This window comes from Astyanax mexicanus, chromosome 22 (genome assembly GCF_023375975.1).
Source record: "Astyanax mexicanus isolate ESR-SI-001 chromosome 22, AstMex3_surface, whole genome shotgun sequence".
NCBI classification, from domain to species: Eukaryota; Metazoa; Chordata; class Actinopteri; order Characiformes; family Acestrorhamphidae; genus Astyanax; species Astyanax mexicanus.
The window spans coordinates 19,460,220-19,477,521 of NC_064429.1; the positions used below are offsets into that span (position 1 = coordinate 19,460,220).

General features: G+C 37.8%; 1 protein-coding gene across 2 annotated transcripts in view; it reads right to left on the bottom strand.

Annotated features, from left to right (window-relative positions):
• The window catches only part of tmem8b (transmembrane protein 8B), a 280,766-nt gene that overhangs the window by 93,649 nt on the left and 169,815 nt on the right, over positions 1–17,302 (bottom strand). The window lies entirely within an intron of this gene.

Genomic DNA, 17,302 nt, shown 5'->3' on the forward strand with positions numbered 1-17,302 from the left:
TGACACCTGGAGTGGCCTAACTCTGGAACTTAATCTGTATAAAGAGCTCAAACACCTCGAAAGTATCAGAATTTTCCCCCTAAGATGTGCGCAAATTGTAACGGGTACAGCTACGCTGCCCCTCTTTTTTTATGTGTATGTATACAGGGGTTTTTCCCATGAGAGCTAGTAGTAGAGAGACCCCGAGGAGAGGAGGGTGAGCCCGGACTGCAACTTTATGCTGCCCCTCCATTTTTGATACTCTGTACTACTCCAGGTGATGCTGATAAGAGGCTTTATGCTTTACTTTTCTTTTGTGTATACATAGAATGAGTAGCAGCCGTGTGACCTGGCTTCGTATGGTCTGTGGTGCTAATAAATTAGCCCTTTGTGTAGCCCACTCCTGTGTATGTGTACTGTGTGCTAACAGCTAACTAGCTACCCACCACGCAGCCTCCAGGCCCGGAGCTTCTAAATCCTGCACTAAAGACGTGGGAAAAAAGTCAGTGGGAATTCAGCGTTACAAAATCTGGTGACCAAATACAAGAAATGTCTGACCAGCAAGTGTTTCTCCACCAAGTCACTGGTCGTTTAGCTTTAGGTTTAATACTTATGTATTTCACCATATCAAATTCAAATTAATGTATAACATTTATTTATATTTTTTTCTAGAGTTTTTTTGTTGATATTTTGTTGCTCTCTGTTAAAATAAACCCCACTATAACAAATTATAGACTTTTTATGTCACTCTGATGCATTTTTCTGGTGCGTCGGCATAACTCATTGCTCTCCTAACCACTGGCAAATACAACTTCATGCTTAGTTTACTGAGTAATTCACATTTAAATAGGACTTTCAGAAGAGCGAGTGTGTGTGTGAAAACATGCTGTGATGGTTCTGGGGTGTACTGAGGTGAAAAATCAGCGTTCAGATGCCTTCATCTGGCATGACAGGGCAAAAAGCATCTTTTTATAAGTAATATTAAAGAAGCACTAAAGGTGCAAAAAGGGCTATTTGGACCAATGCTCTACAAAAAGAACCACTTTCATTTCTTTTCGGAACAACATTTCTTTTAAAAGACTTCTTTTAAAAACAAATTTACTATCTTTGCACATCTAGAGATTGAGATTTTCGAACATTCTTCTTTGCAAAACAGCTCGAGCTCAGCCAGGTTGAATGGAGAGCGTCTGTAAACAGCAATTTTCATGTCAGGACTTTGACTGGGCCATTCATGTAGCTCTGGCTGTATGTTTAGGGTCATTGTCTGGCTGGAAGGTCAATCTCCTTTCTAGCCTTAAGTTTTTTTGCAGCCTCAAACAGGTTTTCTTCCAAGATTGCCCTGTGTTTAGCTCTATCCATCTTCCCATCAACTCTGAGAAGCTTTCCTGTCCCTGCTGAAGAAAAGCATCCCCACAGCAGGATGCTCCCACCACCATGTTTCACAGTGGAGACGATGTGTGTTTTTTGGATACTACATTTTTGGATGATGGATTGATCAGCGCTCCTTGGAATGCTTAAAGCTTGGGATATGTTTTTATAACCAAACCCTGCTTTTAAACTTTTACACATCTCTTTATCTCTGACCATGTCCATAGAGTTCCTTGGTCTTTATGATGCTGTAGTTTGTTCACTAGTGTTCTCTAACAAACCACTGAGGCCACTGTTTACAGAAGAGGTGTATTTATTGATTAAGACACTAAATTACACACAGCTGGACTCTATTAACTAGTAATAAATTGAGTTCTGAAGGCAACTGATTGCACTGGATTTTATTTAGGGGTTTTAGAGTAAAAAAGACGGGAATACTTTTTCATGTCACAAATTTTTCAGATTTTTGTTTGACTAACAATTTGAAAACTTGGTAAAATTTTCATTCCACTTCACCGTTATGTGTTACTTAAGCAATAGAACACGAGAAGGAGTGTGTTATTGTGAATGTGATTATCGTGATGTTATTCACAATAACACATGACCTTGAGCGTTCTATTGCTTTTATACAACAGTTTTATACAACAGTTACAAAATGAATAAAGAAAAAAAAGTGTATAATAAAAAATGTACAAAAAATGTATAATGAATATGCTTTAATACAGACCATGCCTTCCGTCAAAAAGTAGTTTCCCAACAAGTGAACTGTAACAGAATTTTAACTACAAAACGGCGTATGGTTAATACATTAGCTTGAAATCAAAATTGGGGATAAACGGGTTGGTAAACGTTAGAACTGTAAAATAACACTGAAACTCCTGCTCTTCATGTGAAAGCTGTGCGTTTGCGAGCATTTCTGCCTGTTTTGCTGGGTGTTGTTAGTTAGCTAGCTGTGGTTAGGACTGTGGTTAGGTTAGCTTAGCTTGCTTTAGCTCAGCATTAGCTTAGCTTAGCCTGGTTGGTTACCGTTCCGGCTGTGAGACTGTGGCCGAGGTGACTGATGGATTTTCTTTTTCTTTTTTCCACAAAAGACGAGCCAGCGATGCGGGCAGTGGGCGACCGTGTCTTGGCTGGGCGCTAGCCTATGCTAAGCTAATGCTGCTGTTGGTGCTGGTGGAGGTGATGATTCGATTCAAAAGTGGCTTGTGTGTGTATGTCTTTACTCAGCAACATGACTGCGGAGTGATACAGCTTTAGTGTGAGAAGGTTTGAACACTCCTCAACCAATCAGATTGTGAGGTTCGTAACTAGCTGTTGTATAATATGCGTTGGCCAATTACTTAAAATTTCTCAATCTTGTTGTAAGGTGAGGAAAAACCTAAGGGGTATGAATACTTTTGCAAGTTAATGTACACAAATTGTTCAACACCAGGGTTTACAGTGTTGGAGTAGTGTTGGTTTAGTCATAGTTTTACCACAGCAGGAGTGAAAGACCCTAAACCAATTCAGGTTCTATACCTTCAGCGTTTCAATAAAGGTTCTCCACTTATTCAAGATCTTTCCTCCAGCAGTACATCTACATCCAAACCTCCAAACTCCAACACACTGCATACGTGCGAGGCATGTGTATACCTGGCTGAACGAATTACAGCTTAAGTCCTGCGGGCACCGGCACGTACGAACCGAGCCGAGCGCCGTTCTTTAGCTTTAGCGTCTGCGAGAAAAAAAAAATATATAAAAAAAAACGTTACACACTAAACCCATTTTAATTGCCTCTCCGAGTCCCCGGGGTGCTGATAAGGATGGGTCAACAGACGCAGGCAAAACAGAGTCTATCTGAGCCCCCCGCTGTGAAGAGTGCTCTTGTGGAGAGAGAGAACGAGGCTCGCTTCACAACCCTCGCTCTCTCTTTTCTTTTTCACCTTTCTTTCCAGTGATAAACGCTATTCTCTCCCTCTTCTTTCCCGCCACTTCTCCCCTCCCCTGAAGCTTATCAGTCTGGAGCACATTTGATTTCTTTCAACCTCTCTAGCCTCTGCCAATCTGAATAGCCATCCCCACCCCCCTCCCCCTCCTTCTGCCCACCCCGGCGTTTTCATGTTCGTTGCATGTGTTCATTTTTTTTTTGATTAAGGTAAGGGCATGCCTTCCTTTGTTCCTAGAGAATTATCTTTTTTTTTTTTTTCAATTGTTGTGTTTCTTACATGTCCGATACTAGCATTCCTTCTGCCAGCATACCAGCATAACCCCATACCACAACAGCCTGTTTAATATGCATGTGGTATTAAATTAATAAATAAATAAAATAAAAGACAGCCAAGTACGAGAAGAAAAAAAAAACAACAGCATTGGCTTATTAATTAAGATCCTATATCTCTGGGAGAAGGTCTCACTCTTTTGGCAGCCACTTTCTTTTAAAAGTCCATGTCCAGTGAAAAATAAAAAATGGAATTTAAAAGAGAAAAAGGGGCTCCACTATGATCAGGAGAGGGCTAGTTCGAATACTGGTCATGCAGCTTGCCATCAATTGCTCAATTGGCCTTGCTCTCTTTCTGGGTGGGTAGATGGTGCTCTCTCCTCTCAGCATCACTAGGGTGATGTCGATCAGCACAAGGTGTCTGTGAGCTGCTGTATCAGAACAGAGTTACTGCCCTTTTTCTTCCAAGTGTGCTGTGATGCTACTCTGCAATGCTACTGTGTATCAGCAGCAGTTCAAATAGAGGTTGTGATTGGCTCCACATGTATCGGAGGAGGCATGTGCTAGTCTTCACCCTCCATGTTTTAAGGCATCATTAGTGATTAGGGATATACAGCTGGCTAGCAGCTGATTGGGTGGTGGGACAACTGGACAGATAAATTGGGGAAAAAAAAACAGGAAATAAATAAAAAAGAGAAAATGGCCTAGCACTTGTTTTAAAGCAGTGTATTAGCCGCATTCCCACACCTACACCTAGAATGATACTCCCAAATGAATGACCCTTCAAAAACAGCAGAGAAATGCATCCCTCCAGTGCTCCCCCTAGAGTTGAGAAGTGTAACTCGCACGTGAGCCAAAAATAAATGACACGCTTTGAGCCTACACATGCATTTTTGTAATTTGTCGTGTGAACTACAATTATTTTTTTACAAATTGTTACAGAAACATTATTAGCATTGACTTGTTTCCAATTTAAAACGGTTTAATTTCATTATTTGGTCTTATAGCAGCAACCTGTTGCAATTTAATGCACATTGTAGACATCTTTAAAGGATCGACTGTATTGTTAATGGATCCCATACATATCCCCAATTACCTTTACTTATTTATCCCTTTTTTCCCCAATGCATTTCTTAATAATTCAAAACTGAATTAGAAATGATAAATACAGTTTTGTATAGGCTTTAACCTCTATGGTGATTCACCGAAACATAAGCATACTAGTGCATTATTATTTTAGTAATTTAGTTCAAAATGTGAAACTCATATACAGTATTATATAGATGTATTAGACACAGAGTGATGTATTCAAGCATTATTTTTTTATTGATGATGATTATGGCTTACAGCCAATGAAAACCGAAAAAAAATTAGTGTATCCAAAAAATCTGAACATTACATAAGACCAGTTGGTACGTTTGGCAGTGTGGGCAGTGTGTCAAGTCCTGCTGGAAACTGAAATCTTGCTGGGAAATGTCATCTGCTGGTGTTGATCCACTGTGTTTTATTATCAAGTCTAAAGTGCAGTGTTTTCCCAGAAAATCTTACAGCACTTCATGCTTACCTCTGCTGACAACGTTTATGGAGATGCAGATTTCATTTTCCAGCAGGACTTGGCACACTGCCCACACTGCACCACAAACATACCAATTAATCTTTTATAATATGAGACACTGATTTTTTTTTTTTATTGGCTGTAAGCCATAATCATCAACAATAAAATAAATAAACACTTAAAATAGATATAATATAAGAGTTTCACATTTTGAACTTAATTACTGCAATACATAAATTAATAATGATAATTTTTTGAGATGCACTGGAGTTTTTAGCAAATTATTATTATTATTTTTTTACAGTAATAGTGCATTAACGTATTATCTAGAATCTATAAAGTCTTTCCTATTGGCTCCTGACATCATTTATTTAAATAAATATAATGAATTATAATGCATTTATTCACACCAAAACTTGCTTTACTCTAAAAAAAGTAATACTGTAATATTTCACATTTCTTTCATTATTATAGTGTATAATGTGTACTGTTGTAATCCTTCTCTAGAGAAAATTACTAGTATTTAAAACAAAATCCTTTATTGGCTTTAATATTAATTAATCAATCAATCAACCTTTATTTCGACTCGGAGGTACATCATTTTTAATGCAGCCGAGCATTTACAAATACAGGGATTGACATAAGACAAAGAAAATAATAGCTAAATTTAATTATTTAATTCAAAATAACAGTAAAAAAAATATATAAAAATAGATAAAATAAGAATAAATATTATAATTTAATATAAAATGTAACTTTTTCCAGTGAACCAAAAATAGTTCTTCATTGGCCTTCCCTTGAACTTTTCTTCTAAAAGTGCACATCTTTAATATCACACATGAAGCATAGTCCGGGAGGCGTCTGAAAGTTTAAATTCTCATGTCAGCACACGTCGGGACGATCACAGCGTGATTTCAGAGACACGTTATTCCCTTTTGAATGCGAATTACTCAGTAAGCTAGGAGTGAAGTTCAATTAGGGAGCGCTTATGAGACGGACGTGTCGCACCGAAGCGCCTTTATCTTTGCCTTTGTGGCGACTACAAAGTGAAGTGGAGCAAGACGTTCCCCGTGTCAGCGCGGGCAAAGTGACAGATGAAAGGGAGGCGACGGTCCACCGGCCGAACGTTCACAGGAATCCATCCACGCCGCTATCAGAGAGGTAGAAAAATTTCATGGGATGCTCGGCGTTCCCAAACGGGTTAGAAATATGGAGCAGGAGAAGACTTTGAGATGCACTTTTCAGAGCTTTGCTGGAGATGAAAGCTCTGAGCGCACCAGCTGCGAACCCCAAGGGAGCTCTATTCTTATCCTATGCTAAGCTCAGATCCTCAGAGGCTGGAGAAAAACAAAGTTGCCCATTCCATCATTCATTCAGCAACACAAGCCACAGGACGCAGACGCGAATGAGCTGCAGACGCGAGCTTTAGACTTTAGAGGGCCTTCAGTTAAGTGTGGCAGTCGTCAGCTTAGCAATGAGTCGTGTAAAACAATCGTGTTTTTTTTACAGTGTAGCTCAATTTTTTTGCTCTAAGATTTTCTTAGATGTTGGGATAGAAAACAATCCACCAGCTCAAACATAAAACTGCACATTTCCCTGACAAATAAAAGCATCTTAAATGCTAAATATTTAATATTCACATTATGAGAACAATGCAAGATAACTACCATTTTACATTATATATTTTTATATATTTTTTTAAACAAGTTTATCTTTGTGTACTGACAGGTTATTATACTGTTTGTTATAAGAATATAATATTACTGATTGAAGTAATTAACTACCTGCCAGAGCAATAACATTTTTTCACCTGCTTTCACATTCATTTATAAGGACAAGAAATACTTTGCAATATTCTTAAAAAATATATATTTTTTTTGCACCAGGAGTGCAGGCATAAAGTTATCCAAAAGCAGTGTGTAAGACTGGTGGAGGAGAACATGCCAAGATGCATGAAAACTGTGATTAAAAACCAGGATTCTTCCACCAAATATTGATTTCTGAACTCTTAAACTTTTATGAATATGAACTTGTTTTCTTTGTATTATTTGAGGTCTGAAAGCTCTGCATCTTTTTTGTTATTTCAGCAATTTCTTATTTTTTTCTGCAAATAAATGCTCTAAAAGACATTATTTTTATTTTACTCAAACCTATACAGGGGTTGGAAAATGAAACTAAACTGGAGCAGCCTGGTGGCCAATCTTCATTAATTGCACATTGCACCAGTAAGAGCAGAGTGTGAAGGTTCAATTAGCAGGGTAAGAGCACAGTTCTACTCAAAATATTGCAATGCACACAACATTATGGGTGACATACCAGAGTTCAAAAGAGGACAAATTGTTGGATCACGTCTTGCTGGCGAATCTGTGACCAAGACAGCAAGTCTTTGTGATGTATCAAGAGCCGCGGTATCCAGGGTAATGTCAGCAAACCATCAAGAGGGACCAACCACATCCAACAGGATTAACTGTGGACACTGTAAGAGAAAGCTGTCTGAAAAGGATGTTTGAGTGCTAACCTGGATTGTATCAAAAAAAAAAAAAAAAAAACATAAAACCACGGCTGATCAAATCACGGCAGAATTCAATGTGCACCTCAACTCTCCTGTTTCCACTAGAACTGTTCGTCGGGACAATAAATTATTATGGTCTAAAACCAGGTGTTTCCGTTTCATTGTCCAACCCCTGTATATTATTAACACATTTAGCCTACTTAGCATACTTTCAGTGGCTCTACAGTCCTATTAAAAAAAAGTCCCTTCATCAGCTTCTGCAGCAGTGCGGTTAAAAATGCGCCACCCCCGCCGTTTTAACTGCCGTATCGTTTCTACTTCACGCTCCCGGTTTTAATACGCTCGACAATAAAATGAAAAGAAAATGTAGGGAAGTGGCTGTCATAATTCTGTGACCAAGCAGCCTGAAATGAGCGAATGAACAATAAAAAAAAAGGTTCTTTCATCCAGACGTTACCGTTTGTTCTTTCCAAACTAGTGATTGAATCACTTTCGGATCAATCCTCCACGCCCTTCGCGGCGTTAAATAAGCTCGGTGACATCCGCCGATGGCTCCATTCGCGCGTGTTTGGCTGGCCGCGTGGAGCACACTGCAGGTAATTAGTTTACCGAGAGCGGCGTCCTGTGTAGCCGCCCGTACCTCGCTACGCTACGCTAATTGACTGCACAATTTAACCGGTGGCCCGTAGTCATATCAACACAAGTGCTGACCGAGTGCATTTAGGCCATTAACAGAGAGATAATGGGGATAGCGCTTTAGACTGCTCCTATAAATCTGTTTTTATGCAAAGCTTTTTATCTGCTCGGCAATAGTGTGTCCATGACCTCGGTGTTCCTGCTCTATACAACACTATCACACTTCACAACAGACCTTCTCTACACACTGAGATGCTGCTTCTTGCAAGAATATAGCTGCAGTATATGGCCAGTATATGCTTTAGTGTAAAAGAGAATACAGTGGGCTACTATAGTATAGTCTGTAATAGTGTTACATAATCATAATTTAATAAATAATAAAGAGTTTGGGCATCCCTGATCATTTTCATGATTTCTCTTCCCTGGAATAAGAAAGAAAATTACACGTAATTGTGCTTAAAACATATTAAAACATATACTAACCGATTTGTGTACTTACTTAAAATATATTTCAAGTGGGCGCCGAGTCGTCCAGCGGTCTAAAGTGCTGCCCCTATGAGCGGGAGGTCGCAGGTTCGAACCCCAGCTCATGCAGCTTTGCCATCAAGCTGCCGGTGCTCAGAGGGAGCAAAATTGGTCGTGCTCCCTCCGGGTGGGTAGATGGCGCTCTCTCCCCACGTTATTCCTAGCGTGATGTCCACAGCACAGGGCGTCTGTGAGCTGATGTACCGGAACCGAGTCGCTGCGCTTTCCTCCGAGTGCGCTGTGATGCTGCTTGGCAATGCTGCATCAGCAGCAGCTCGAAAAGAAGCGGTGGCTGACTTCACATGTATCAGAGGAAGCATGTGCTAGTCTTCGCCCTCCCGGTGTGTTGGGGCCGTGTAATTGGCCGTGTAAATTGGGGAGAAAATGGGAAAAAAAATTTAAATAAAATAAAAAATATATATATATATAGTTATATATAGTTATATATATATATATATATACAATATAGTGTATTAAAAAAATAGACTACTATGAAGTACACTTTTAGTTTAATGTAATTCAATATACTTCTAAAATACTTATTTCCAAATAAACCTTTATACATTTTTAGCAAAGTGTGTTAAATATTGATGTAATTTTTTAGTTGGGGTGCCCAAATTTATGCACCTCATTATCGCACGATTTCTTTAAATCCTATAAACTTCATTTCACTTCTCAAATATCACTGTGATCATCTGTTATATAATATTGTGTAACCCTCAGAACCCTACGGATAGATTTTTCATCCAAAATCGCACCTTGTGTTCTCAGCTTAATTACTCAGAAATCCCTTCACACATAAACATAATCCATATGTGGTTAAAAAGGGCGGAAATTACTTTTTCTAAAAAGTGCGGCAAAGCATCTACAAGAAACCCATTGAAAAATACACCTAAAAAAGGTGAGATCTCCTTCCCCCACCAATATTATTTACCTTTAGTGCTTCAAACGTATTTATATGATGTTTCAAACTAAATAATATCAGTAAATGACTCAAAAGTGTGAAACTACCTGCACTCTAACTAAAGCTAGATATGCTGCGCACTACTTTATTTAGTTTTTATTTTACTTTTACTTTTTATTATTTTTACTAAGTAGTTATTTTGCACTAAACATTTTTTTTTTATTTTACTGATTAAAATACTGAAAGGCATAGGCTGCTCTGAGTGTCAGGTTTTTAGTATCCTTATCCTTACATGTATCCTAGAGGTGTGATTATCAAGACAAATAAGTCTGTCTGATGCTGTTTATGTATTTGATCAATGTAATAAGCCATGTAATGAACTATCATCAATATTCTTATGCTTTTAACTCATAAACACTCTAGTCTAACCATTTTTGAAAAGATATCTTAGGTGTGAATATATTTAAAGTCTATACATTCAAAAATAAGTAAAAAACAGGGTCAGTTCCAGGAAAATATAACAATTCTGCTTCCTTTTACATTTTAAATGATTACATTTTTGAGCAGCTGTATGGCCTCTGGAGTAAAAGAGCTCAGGGCATGTGGCTGTCTGATATAATTACTGTGTTATAAGACCTGAAAAAGTCTTATAACTGACAAAAACGAAGCCTTGGTTTCAAAGGGTTATCTGAAATTGCTGATCCAAACAACCAATGATGTTTTATAAAAGAAAATCCTAAAAATTGTCAGTGGTGCCCAAACTTTTTCACACCACTGTATAAACTGTAACTTTCTCTATATATTTAACAGGCAGATGCACCTACATCATAAATATATAAACTTTATTTTGCTACAACAGACCACATGCAGCACAACAGCAGCAGCTGCCACTCTGGAAGAGTGAAAAGCACCTGGCTATTGCCCCCCGGTTAATTGAGTTTGAGACCCTTGCCATCAAGGTGTTTGCATATATTGGAAAACGCACATGTTCATTGCTTTAGCATTCATATCTACTGCGGGATAATGGGAAAATGAAATGAATAAACAAACTACAAAACTCAGCAAACTAAAGAAAGATTGGTACAGTTGCAGCATGTAATATAAACACGGAGCGGGTCCTTTTGTCTGAGGTTCAATAATGCTGTACGGAGCGGAGACAAGTCGAGGAAATCTACTTTCCATTACCGTGTGCAAACATTGCTCGTAAAAAGCCATATTAACTGTAATGAAAAGTGATGCAAAACAGTGGAAGCTTTTTCTTTTTTTTTTTTAATTATTGAGGAACGGCGACGGCAGGTCATTCAATCAAGGAAATTAAAAATCCTGCAATTTTATCACAGAAAAAAATAAAACATCCACGTGAATGGCTCCTGGAAATTGCAATTACAAGCCGTTACTCTGTGTGTGTTTGCGTGGGTGTATATGTGTGTGTGTGTGCATGCGTCCTTTGTTTACTCTTATATTCACGGAGGCAGTGAAAAGTAATGAGTGCTCCTTAAGCCCATCACTGCAGCACCCCGACGGCCTCTCAGACAGCCCTCTGAAAATTGATTTGCTTTAAGCTGCCTATTCATTAGGACATGTATAATGTATTATTAAATGGAAACGCCGTTTTAGGTCAGCACACAGTCCAAACCCCACGGTGGTTAGAGTCCAGATTAGTGTTTAGACTGGAGAACTACAGCGCAAGTCACTGATTAAGGACACAGTTTGTCTCGATCACTAAAAAAAAACTGTGTCTGAAATGTCTAAAGCTACAACTTTACTGGAAATGATAAGACAATTGTTACTTTAAGTGGAAGTTAAATATAAAAATTAAAAAATATATATATTTTCATATTTTGCAAAGGTTTCAAATAGTGTGCAAATACAGTACCAGTCAAACATGGACACATCGTATTTATTTTTTCCTACATCGTAAAAGAACACTGAAAATATCCAAACTATAAAGGAACACATAAGGAATCATGCTGTGAACAAAAAAGTGTCAAACAAATCAAAATATTATAATAATAATTTGATGATTTACATAGCCTTTCCATGAGCTTGCTGACCAGAGTTTATCCCCCACTCACAAGATAACACCTCAGAACTTTTACAGATGTCCCCTGAGATAACGTTTCTTCATCAACTTACATACTGTTCTCCAATAACGTATATCAGTGTACTGCAATGATACAGCTTTAATTAATTGCTGATTAAACTGTGAAATGTATCATAGCAGTCCAATATCATCCATCTCCAAAAACAGCAACTTTACAGAAGAGAAATAAAACATCCTTAACTTTCAATGAGGGTCAATGTAAAAAGAGTTTATTTCAGGTCATTTTGGATCATTTGTCTCATTAGCAAAACTAAAAATCGGCAAAAATGGAGATATTTTACTGGAAAGTGACGATATATCAAAATGTGTTTATGTCCACAATTATTCTGACACTTTCTTCTAATTTGTTTTTTGTGTGTTTTTTATATATATTATTTGGAATCCATGTGTTTATTTGGTATAATTTTTATTTAGAACAGGATCCTATACAGGGACCCAGCAGACATCAATAGCCATAAAACAAAGCTGAGCTCAGCTCACCCAAAAGCAGTGTGTAAGACTGGTGGAGGGCATGCCAAGACGCATAAAAGCTTTGATTAAAAATCTGGGGTATTCCACCAAATATTGATCTCTGAACTCTTTAAACTTTAATATTGTTGTTGTTTCTAAATAAATATGAAGTTCTTGTTAATTTGACCATTTCTCATGTTCTGCAAATAAATGCTCTAAATGCCAATATTTTTACTTGGAATTTGGGAGAAATGTCAGTAATTTAACAAAGTAAATTAAACAACAATATTAGTTTTTTTTTTTTTCTCAAATACATGCCTATAAATAGTAAAATCTGAGAAACTGATCATTTTTAAGTGGTCTCTTCATGTGTATGGTATGTGTTTGTAAAGCTGAAAGTAGTTGCAGAATGCATTCTTTAAAAAGGTTTGATATATATGGTACACAACATTCCTTAATACATCTGTGTAGTGTGTAAAACATAATGTCTCATTTGTATCAGATGGTATTTGCTGTTTCAGTACTGCAAATAGTATTACGTATGTAGCTATATTAAGATGTAGTTGTCACGGCCTCGCTCTGTTCCCCTGTGTTTCTCCTGTAATTTTCCATCACGTGTGTCTAATTTGTAGCTCCGCCCCCTCCCCAGGTGTTCAGTGTTTCATGTTCCGGTCTTTGCACCTTCCTCTGTCGTTTGTCTCGCCACATTTGCTTAGTTAGTTCACGGTTTTTGTCACGCTACGTTTATCTCTTGTTTATTTCTAGTTCTCTGTAGTTCACGTTTATTTCCTGTCACGTTTAGTTCCTGTCTGTTTCCTTGTTTATTACCTGTATTATTTACGTATTTATCCTTGTATATATTCTCTAGCCCTGTTTGTTACTATCTGTTTTACGTTACTCCCTGTTTGTTTGTTTATGTACATATTTATTTTCGTTATTCCCTTATTTGTTTATTTGTTTATCTGTTACATATTAAAGTCTGTCTTACCCACGTGTAAATCCTCCTCCCGTCTGCTCCCTCCGTTACAGTAGTACAGTATATATTGGGTGGCCCTAGCATAATTATTCAGATTAAAATTAGATTATGGTTTAAAATAAATCTTTATATATTAATAATAAAAAGTTTTTAAAAAATTACAAGATTATTGTGACACCAATTTCAAAGCACCAATTGCATTTTCCTGGTGAAAAGTAAACTGCGTAGGCCTCCTGTGTTCACATCCAGCGTTTGATATGTCTAACCCCCTTCGGCGAGCACTGCATCCATCTCTGCGCTTGAGCCAGGCTGCAGGAAAAGCACCCCGACGGCTCTGAAAGCACAGCGTTCCAAATCAACAAATATTCCAGCAGCGCGGCCCAATTTACCAAAGACAAGAGAGAGAATTCGTGCAAAAATGTGAAGGTGGCCGCGGCGTAGAGCTGCTACTCATGCTCACAGTGCTGCCTCTCATCTCTCATCCATCCATCACAGCAGTGAGTTTCAAACATGTCAGCGTCTCATTATCGCCCGCCATTAGCTCCTATCAGAGTGTCAACATCAAGGACGACTGGAGCTTTGTCTTCCCGTGCAGGTGGCTAATCTCTCGGCCGACACCGTTCCTGCTCCCGCCGGCTCTGCGTGAGGAGCACGTCCACAATCAGCAGCCTGAATGGTCTGAATGGTCATCTACAGTACGAGAAGCTATGCTAAGCTCCTAGTAGTGTGTTAGAAACACCAAACATTATGAACATGGATTATACCATAATCCGGCGGTGTGCAGTAAGGCACTTTTAACCCTTCAGAGAAGAGGTGAGAATAAGTGCATATTAGGTAAATCATTACATAATATTTAATCAGGAAATATACACATTATAGTTATTGTAAATTAACCTAAATCTGTGTTTTTTAGTTGCTACAGGACTCTTATCTGACTGACAGCGGTACTAACCAATCAAAACTGCTTCTCAAAAAAGGCTTCTGTCCCCGTGTGTCTGCGTGACCCTTCTGCTGATTTTGTGAAGGGTTTATTGAATCTTTACTAGGGGTGGGCGATATGGCCCTAAAATAATATCACGATATTTCATGGTATTTTTGTGATAACGATATTCTTGACGATAAAACAAAACACTGAATAACAACAACAACAAAAAAAATCAAGAAAACACTACTAGAACAAAATGAACGTTTTATTTGATTATTGTATACAATATGATATGGCACACCCCTTTTAACTGAGAAGTTAAAAAATACAAAAAATGATCAGATTTGTAACAGAGATCCAGAATGTGATGATAATAATAATGCACTCCAAATATCTCCATATGTCCAGGATTAAAGTCAAATAAATCATACTGGACAGATATCTGTCTCTAATCTGTAGTTAGAGTAGATATATAATGATAAATGTGAACAGTCTGAATTTTTCTTTTGATAAAAACAGTAAAAAAGTAGCACCCTAATGTGATAATTAGGGGTGAGTGATATGGCGCGATATTTCAGGGTAAAATATTGTTCACAATATTACAAAATGTTGGTGATATTATCGCGTACGATACGATATTGCAGTGATTACGATATCCCCTAGTCTTTACTAATAGTTAATGAGTATATTAGTAAAGTCATAGGACAGTCTAACCAATCAGATTCATGATTTTCACTACAAGGGTGGGGTCATGGCTGTCTAACCCCTTCACAGCACTCTGATGAAGGGGCTACACACATTGCTTATTTGTAAAACAGAGCACATACTGGATTAGTTCAATAGTTAACTAACTATAATGGAATCAGACAGATATTGTGTTATTGAGTGTAATGTTTTTGAGTGTAATGTTTTTGCCATTTTGGCAGCGTGAAACATCTGGCCCATGAGGTTGTGTAAATTATAATGAACAATAAATAAATAAACGTATAATAAATAAAATGCTTTTTTGGCAAACTTTAGTTTACACTCGCCACTCGTCTCTCTGTCGCGCTTGGCGTGACTGACTCTAGGGACACAAACACATTAATTGAAAGGACTTACATCTCCCTCATCTGCTGACTGGCCACAGACTGTAGATACAGATCCCTCAGTCAGAAGAAGTCTGCTGGCTAATCCTGCTGTGTACTGTCTTAGGAAATGATCTAGTAGGTGGGGTCTTTGGTCATAGTCAGCACCGTCAGACTTACAAAAAAAAAGTGCACGTATATCGCAGGGGGTTTCTAATAAAGTGTCCATTCAGTATATACAGTATTCTGCCATCACTCTCTGCGAGTCAGGTCAGCCTGTGGCCACTTTCTTCTTCTACTTTCTGTGGACGCTTTCTCTTCACACATTGACATTTATGAATCCAATTTTGCCTTTAGCCTCAGCCTCGGCAGAGCCCGCCTCCATCTCTCCTTTCTCCTGAAGTGCCTCTCGTCCAATTTGAGGAGAGTGCTGAGAGTCAATAAAAATGCAATCCGGTCACGTGAAATTTCATGCTCCCATGAAGGTTGGTCATTGCAAAGTCACGGCTATTTCCGTGCAATATATGCTAGCACTACTGGCCCCAGGTAAAAGGACAGAGCCTTCAGTATTGCCTATACAGAAAAAAAACAAAACGTTCTTTTAAATTAGACAAATAAATGACAGTTTGGCCATGGCATTGCTTACTCACTCACTTTCAGAAGATGCCATCGTGCTTTGGTACAGAGGCAGAGACTGGGAGGTGAGGGGCAGTAAAAACTCCATAGTGGCTAGACTTCACATTAATAGTTACACTGTAAGTCTGGATAAGTTGCGTTTTTACTGAAAATCTGAGTTAATTATCCTTAGTTAGACTGTCTATTTTGTTTGTTAGTTAATATAATTGATGTTTTTTTGTTGCTTTGCACAATAATATGTTTTCTGTTCTGTTTAATATGTTTGATGCATTAAAAAAAGTTTGATAAAATCATATATTATATAGATGTATTACACACACACAGAGTGATCTATTATTGTCTTACTGCCAATAAAAAACAAAATATCAGTATCTCAGAAAATTTGAATATTGTACAAGACTAATTGTTACTTTTGGCAGTGTGGGCAGTGTGCCAAGTACTGCTGAAAAATGAAAACTGCATCTCCATAAAAGCTGTCAGCAGAGGGAAACATAAAGTGCTGCAAGATTCTCACTGCACTGACTTTGAACTTGATATAACACAGTGGATCAACACCAGGAGATGTCTCTCCAAACCATCACTGACTATCAGTTGAGATGCGGATTTCATTTTCCAGCAGGAACTGGCACATTGCCCACACTGCCAAAAAGTACCAGTTGGTCTTATATAATGTTAAAATTTTATAAGACACTGATTTTTTTTTTTTATGGTTGTAATCATCAACAATAAAATAAACAAAGGCTTAAAATAGATCACTCTGTGTGTAATACATCTATATAATATATGAGTTTCACATTTTGAACTGAACATATTGAGATGCCCTTTTCCTTCTGTTGTGTCCTGATGTTGCCCTGCCCGGCAGTCCACTACCCTGCTGTCCTGTTGGACGCAGTCCTGATCTAGAACTCTACCTCACCTGCTCACATTCATAATTCAGAGCCTGTTTCTACATTAGCTACAGCTCCACATTATGTCTTTGTACTGTTGTTTTTTTTCTGTTATTCTTTAGTGCTGTCTGGGTCGACCAGAGGAGGATAAGTTATTGGTCTTGAAAGATGGAATTTTTGCACCAGGAGTAAAGGCATAAAGTTATCCAAAAGCAGTGTGTAAGACTGGTGGAGGAGAACATGATGCCAAGATGTATGAAAACTGTGATGAAAAACCAGGGTTATTCCACCAAATATTGATTTCTAAACTCTTAAAATTTTATGAATATAAACTTCTTTCTTTGCATTTTAAGGTCTGAAAGCTCTGCATCTTGTTTCTTTTTATTTCAGCCATTTCTCCTTTTTTTGCAAATAAATAAATAAATACTCTAAATGACATTTTTTTTCATTTGGAATTAGGGAGAAATGTTGTCCGTAATTTATAGAATAAAATGACAGGTTTAAATTTTACTTAAATATATACCTATAAATTGCAAAATCAGAGAAACTGATTCATAAACTTAAGTGGTCTTTTCATTTTT